The following is a 7,651-nucleotide window of genomic DNA, read 5'->3' on the forward strand; positions in this document are numbered from 1 at the left end:
TTTTGGGCATCATTCCTACTAGGGTTTTCCCTCTAATCAAGGTTTTCCCTAGTCAACAAATTTGGTGTATGTGTGTATGCACATTTCTTTATGATTACTATTTACTTTGGTTTATAAAGTAAGAATTGTTTAAGATTGATACATAACTGATTCATCCCCCCCCCTTATAACTTATAACGGTGCTAACTGCAAGATCATTGCTAATACATTCTAGTAGGTGAATCAATTAAATCTCTTAATAGAGTAGTCTTAATAGGTTTTTGTAAATCCTTTAATAGGGTGATTACTTCATTGTATGTTGAATTCCTTTAATCAAGAACACTTCTAATGGGTGTTGAAATCCTTTAACAGGGCAAGATCTAACAATCTTGTAAGCCTTTAATAGGGCAGACCTTTCACAAGATAGATCATGTTGCATGATCAAAAATTGTAGCCTTCATTGGATACACTTTATTACTACAATGGTGGAGATTTGTGGATGTCATCCCCACTCCAGTTTTACCTTCTCATTGGATGGCTTCTAGGTAACCAAATATATTGTGTCATACATGTGTTGAATGTTATTTGCTTTCATACTATGGATGAATATGTTTAGCTAGTTATTTCAGTTTACATGCAAATTGTGAGATGGATGTGTGATGAATGGATTTATGGTTAAAGTTGTAAAGGATTGATGCACCACCCAACCACCACCCCCCCCCCCCCCCCCGCCCCCGCCTCAGATTTTACTTTCCCTATTTTATTTCCATCATTTAGATGTCTGCAACCTTGCAAGAAGAATTTCTCTTGTAAATTTAGGTGTACAGGAAATAACTTGTTCAATCATTTGTGCCCTCTAATGAAAATTAGGTTTCAAGTTCTTCAATATTTTCCATATGATTTCATCTTGTATATTATCACCTCCACAACTTTTGATTCCAACAATAATTTCTGATATTCTACCAAAATAAGCTTCTATAGTTTCATCTTCCTACATTTTAGCATCTTGAAACATACATATCCAACTTTACAATCTAGCCTTCTTATCATGTTCATCACCTTCAAATATCCTTTGTTAAGTAATCCAAATTTCATGTGCAAGATTCAAATATTTTACCTCTCCATATTCTATGTTAGGAAGGTTTGATAATAGTGCTTCTCTAGCAAGCATATTCTACATGAATATATCTTTCTCACCCTATTCACCAAATTCAATCTTATCTTCATCTGCTACTATCTTTTTGTTTATAGTAACTAGCCATAATTTCAAACCCATGCATAGAAAGTGAGCCTTCATCTTCTCCTTATAACTGTAATAGTTAATCCCATCAAACTTCAGACTTTCTTTCCTAACATAAGCTATGAATCTCCTCAAGTTAAAGTTTTCCTCCATGGACTTGATGCTTTGATACCAATTGTTAGAAAGTAAAGTCCATAAAGATAACTAAGATGGAGGTGGGGAATCAATTATGTACTTAAATTAACTCTCAATATCTTTATTAATTCCAAAATATGTAAATAAGAGATACAAAAACCATAGAAATATATCCATGCATAATAACACCACATATGTTAACTAGGGAAACCCTTGATCAAAGGAAAAACCCTAGTGGGAATGATGCTCACAAAATGATATACTAATATAAAAGTTCCTTGTGAAAGGAAAGACTCCATTAGGATCCAATGAAAGAAAATTAGTGTATATGAGTCCATGTTAGAAGACTTTGAATTCTTGTTGTAAGATTCCAACTTTGTTAGGAGTTGAAAGGACAATTGAACTCATTGTTCAAATAGCCTCAGTCTATATTTACCAAACAATTTTCAGGACAATCTATCCAAGTTCTTGAATTGATTAAATAAAAACTTATTTTATAATAAAATTCCTTTGAAGGTTGGAGTACATCCTCAACATCAATCTATGCTCTAGTTAGATAAAAATTTGCATTAATGCTCACATACATAATAACCATCTGTACTAGATACCAATCAAGGAAATGATCTTTTCTTTATACCAATTCCTAAAATAAGTATTGATTTGGTCTTAAGGCTTTCTTAGTTTATAATGAATTATAATACACATTACATTATATTTAAACTCTTTTTATAAATATTTTATCAATAGTCAGCTCATAGAAACAAACACGTTGAATAAACTTCATAAGTCAGCTCAAATCGAAAATTTGATTTTTCTATCTGGAACATACCATCTTGAACATTTCTCTAACAATCCTCTAAATAGGCTAAACATTATTCCATCTCAACCAAAAGATACAACCAATTTACCAGTACCTACTTTCTAGAAACTCTCTTTGAAAGCTACCTCCAGAAACATCACATAACGTTGTTATAAATGCATATATCTTTCTATGTACATAACTATAGTATCTATACACATACCTAAATATATGTCTAAGAGTGCAAAACTCAACTCATTAACCATTGGCCGTGTCAAATGCATCTACCTCTACAACTCTAGAAATCTTCATAGAATAAGGTGTATGTTGACATCAATGCCAAACATTGTCATGAATGTAGCGCACAATAACAAAATCATATCTCCAACAATGCTAACATACTCCCCAATAGGAATATCATAAGCATTCATGCTAATAATACTTATATGAAAACTTGTTTCATTAGAATAATAATAGAAACAATTGTGGTAGTGATCAGTGTTGGGATTCAAATTTCCAAGTTTATAATTTTACACATGAAATATTAAGATTTCATTTCTTTTGATATCTAATATATGAAATGGGTATCTTTTTTATCACATTCTCGTCTCCACCATATCAAATTCTCTCCATAAAACCCAAGTGATAGAAAGTTATTGGAAATATAAGAGAAGTAAGTGAGAGGGCAGGGGTGAATCAGTTACCACTAAAACAATTCCAAATCCCTTAGATGTCAATGCAAACTTACTTTTAACTCATAGCTCAGTTAGAACTAGATATTTGTTGTAACTTAGTTAACAAAGAAATCTTAAGATAATGATGTGTATTAACCTTTAGTAACTTAGTTGTAGAAAGATAAAGCAATAAGAAAATAGCATGAACACATGAGACACCAAGGTTTAATGTGGAAACCCAATTTAGGAAAACCACCAATGCGACCAATTACAACTTTTCACTCTTCTAAAGTAAGCCCTATTAGGAACCAACCTTGTTAAAGGTTATAAAACACACTATTAGGTGTGACCTTGTTAAAGGATTTGAATCACCCTGTTAGGAGTGGCCTTGTCAAAGATCTTAAGACACTTCAATCTACAAATGTCACTTGGTTAGAGGATTTACAAAATTATTGTTAAGTCAACTTTGTTAAGATGATTCTCCATTGCTACAATTGTTAGAGAGTGACAATGATTGACCTGATTGACGAAGCAACTAGATTGCAGATTTATATCATTGTTCTAACTTATCATTTGGATCCTCCCTAGTCAAAATATTATTTGTATCTCCTTGGATGTTATTCCCTTAATCATATATGCTTCTTAATTTGCATCTTATCTTCTTTAACAACTTCATTTTTCAATCCACAACTTAACCTTTCATATATATGAAACCTAATGTCAAGTCATCTTGAATACCCTTACAAATAAATAAATAACATCCACTAGTTCAGCTTGAATAAACCAACTAATAAATAAAACTAATCTTTTGTATGTTAGCTGAAACTAAAAATTGGGTCACTCAGTTACCACTTTGCCATTGCATTCCAACTGACCTGACCTGGTTTACACTCAACTCTATAGTAACTGACCTGACTTGGTTTACACGGGATTTCTTCATTAACCAACCTAGCTCAATTTACTCTTGATCACTAAACTTTTCTTCTTTTGATCTTTTTCTTTGCTAAAACTAGAGTCTTCTAAGCTTGGTTAAGGTGTTAATTTTGTGTAACATCAATGACAATATACAATTGAATAATTATTTTCAATAATCTCCCTCTTTGGAATTGATGGCAACACAACATGTCATAGGAAAAGAAAATTTAGAGAAAATAGAATGATTTATAGAATTTTATAATATCCTTAGTTTCACTCTAATTCTCCATCCATGAAAGCTCCCTCTAAAATTCTCCCTCTAATATTTTATCTTTAGACTCCATCTGATCAATTTCTCCTTCTTGCTAATATACAAATTTCTTCCTCTGATTCAATCAAACTCTTTGTCAATGAATATATGACATGATTTTCTCCCTCTTTGACATCAAATCGAAAGACTTGACACTGTGAGTTTATGATGTACCTAATGTACTAATTCATATGAAATGAGCTCTAACTTATTTGCATCAACTTGATAGATCTTCAAAGTAGTTTGGTTGATGCATCTCTAACATATACTCTAGTGAGCATCAGATAGGAGAATGACCCCTAGCTCTTCTCTTAGATATAAAAATGCATCCTTAGGCAATGGTTTGCTAAATATATCAGCAACCTACTCCTTTGTGTTCACATATTCTAATTTGAACTCTTTATCTTGAACTAATTCTCTCATAAAATGATACTTGATTGTAATGTGTTTTACCTTGGTGTGCATAACTGTATTTTTGGATATATTTATTGCACTAGTGTTATCACAATAGACCATTGGTTCCTTGATTTCTTCTTTCATTCCTAATAACATTTGCTTGATCCACATTATATTGGAACAATTAACAACTGCAGCAACATATTTTGCCTCTATTGTAGACTAAGAGATGCAATTCTATTTTTTTCTTGTCCATGGTACTAGCCTCTTTCCAAGAAAGTATTCTCCTCCACTACTGCTCTTATTGTCATCAATGTTTCCAGCCCAATCATTATCAATAAAGGATTTCAACTCAAAATTTTCTACTTTCTTGTACCATAGATCATAGTCTTAAGTGCTTTTTAGATATCTCATGATTCTTTTGATTGCTATCATATGATTTTCTCTAGGATTTACAAAAAATCTTGCAACTATACCAACTGTTAATGCAATATCAGGTCTTGTGTGAATAATATACTGAAGTTTCCTAATCATAGATATGTAGGTAGTTTGATTTATCTTCTTTGAATCATTGTTCTCGGATAGTTTGTGTCCAGTAGACATAGGTGTTCCAACTGGTTTGGAATATCTATTAAAAAGGTCTTCAATATCTCCTTGACATATTTTGATTGAGTAATGTAAATGTCATCCTTCATTTGATGAACTTGTAAACCAATAAAGAATTTTATTTCTCCAAACATTGACATTTCAAATTCTTTCCTCATTTCTTTAGAGAATGACTTTCATAAGTCATCATGACCTGTAAATAGTATATCATCCACAAATATTTCTACTATCAGTATCTTATTTTGTGGTCCTTCTTTAATATGTAGACTATTTTTATCATTGGTTCACTAAAAACCAATCTTTACCATATATCCATGTAGTCTCTCATACCATGCTCTAGGAGATTGCTTCGGACCATATAAATATTTGTCTGACTTATAGACCATGTCTCTTTTTTTTGGACCAATGAGACCTTCAGGTTGATCAATGTAAACTTCCTTTTCAAAAATTCCATTTAAGAAATTTGATTTTATATCCATTTGATACACTTTGAATCCTTTAAATGCATCATATCCAAGTAGTGTCCTGACCCCTTCAAGTCTAGCAATAGGATAAAATGTTTCTCCATAGTCTATACCTTCTTCTTGAGTGTATCCTTTGCATACTAGCATTTCCTTATTTCTTGATACTTCACCATTTTCATTCAATTTGTTTTTGAATACCCACTTTTTACCAATCACAATTTTGTCCTTGCGTCTAGGAATAAAAGTCCAAGTATTATTCCTTTCATTTTGTTCTATTTCTTCATTCATTACCTCAATCCAAATTTTATTATTTAATGCATCCTTAATAGTTCTAGGTTCAAATTCAATAAGAAAACATGTACCTTTTAATTTTTTCCTTTTTATTGTGCCTCCTATTTGATCTCCAATAATTTTCTCGAGTGCATGATGCCTTTTGATATATCTAGCAAGTATAGGTTCTTTCTTTCTAAATTTTGGACTTGTTTCACTTGGTTCACCATGCTCAAAGGTTCTATGAACTTCTAAACTCTGCTCTATTTCCCCTATCTAGGACTCAATTCCACAGACTGTAACTTAGGTTCCTCTTTTTGGGACTCGATTTGAATTGTCTACAACTTGGGTTGCTCTGGCTGCAACTTGGGTTGTACTACAATCTTAGGCGACTTGGGTGGTGTTACCTACTTTTTCCCAATCACATTTTATTATACCTTCATTAAAGTATTAGGCTCAAAGTAAATAAAATTCCTATAGTCTTCAGGTTCCTTGGTGCTTTTTTCTTCACTCTTTTTTGCAAACTCATCAATTTTTACATGCACACTTTCTATAACCTAGTGAGTAGCAAGATTCAAACATTTATATTCTTTGTTCTTGCTAGAGTAGCCTAGGAATGTGCTTTCATTTCTTTTTACATCAAACTTTCCTTTTCTTGACTCTATCAAGATATAACATTTACTTCCAAATGCTTTGAAATAATAGACATTAGGTTTATAGCCATACCACAATTTGTAAGGTTTTTGATATGTACCTTTATTTAGTTGAACTATGTTCAAGGTATGAAAAGTTGTGTTGATTGCTTCCTTCCAGCATTTGGATGCAACAATTTTCTCTATCATCATTGTTCTTGCACAATCCATGATGGATCTATTCCTTCTTTTTGCTATACCATTATGCAAAGGTGTACCTGGTGCAAATACATGTCTCTTGATTCCTCTTTTATGGAAGAATTTATTGAATTTGTTAGAGATGAAATTTTTATCCTCTATCTAATTTTAGGCATTTTACTTTATTACCTTTTTCTTTTTCAACTCTAGCCAGATACCACTTGAATTTTCTAAAAGCTTTAGATTTATCCTTCAAGTAAATTGTCATCATCATCAACAAATAAAATGAAAAAAATGTCTCCAGTGTAGCTCTTTGTACCTATCGGTCCACAAATATTTGTATGAACTAGTTCCATGACTTCTTCAGTATTGTAACTCTTACTCTTGAAGCTAGTTTTACCCATCTTTCCAATCTAACATTGTTGCATATAGTCATTTCATTTTTCTATAGATTTGGAATACCTTTTACTCGTTTGTTCGTGCTTATAGTAACTAGATCATCAAAGTTTACATGACATATCCTTTTATTCCATAACCAAATTTCCTCTACTTGTGCCCAAAAGCATGAGCTTTTAGTGAGATCTAAATAGAATAGATTACATTTTGTCTGATTTCCAATTCCAACTAGGTTTCCTTTACCATCCAGTAGCCTAGTCTTCCCATTCATGAATTCTACCTTGTATCCAATGTTGTTCAGTTCTGCCACACTTAGAAGATTGTGTCTAATCCTTCAACCCAGTAGGCATTATCACATTTGATTTCATCAGTCAATACAATGCAACTTTTTCCTTTACATAGCATGATTAATTGTTTCCAAATTTAACACTTCCACCGTAGTAGTTCTCCAAGTGTTCAAACTTGGTTTTATCACTAGTCATGTGATGAGAATAGACAATATCTATTATTAATGTGTCATTCTTGCTAACATGAGAAATAAGTGCCATCTTTTCATTTTCCTCATCAACTAATTCATCTTTAATATCAATATATACTATTTCATCTTCATCATCACTATCAGAGTCTTTAGCAATAT

Source organism: Cupressus sempervirens, chromosome 5 (assembly GCF_028749045.1).
Source record: "Cupressus sempervirens isolate cs-2001-9-10 chromosome 5, ASM2874904v1, whole genome shotgun sequence".
Lineage (NCBI taxonomy): Eukaryota > Viridiplantae > Streptophyta > Pinopsida > Cupressales > Cupressaceae > Cupressus > Cupressus sempervirens.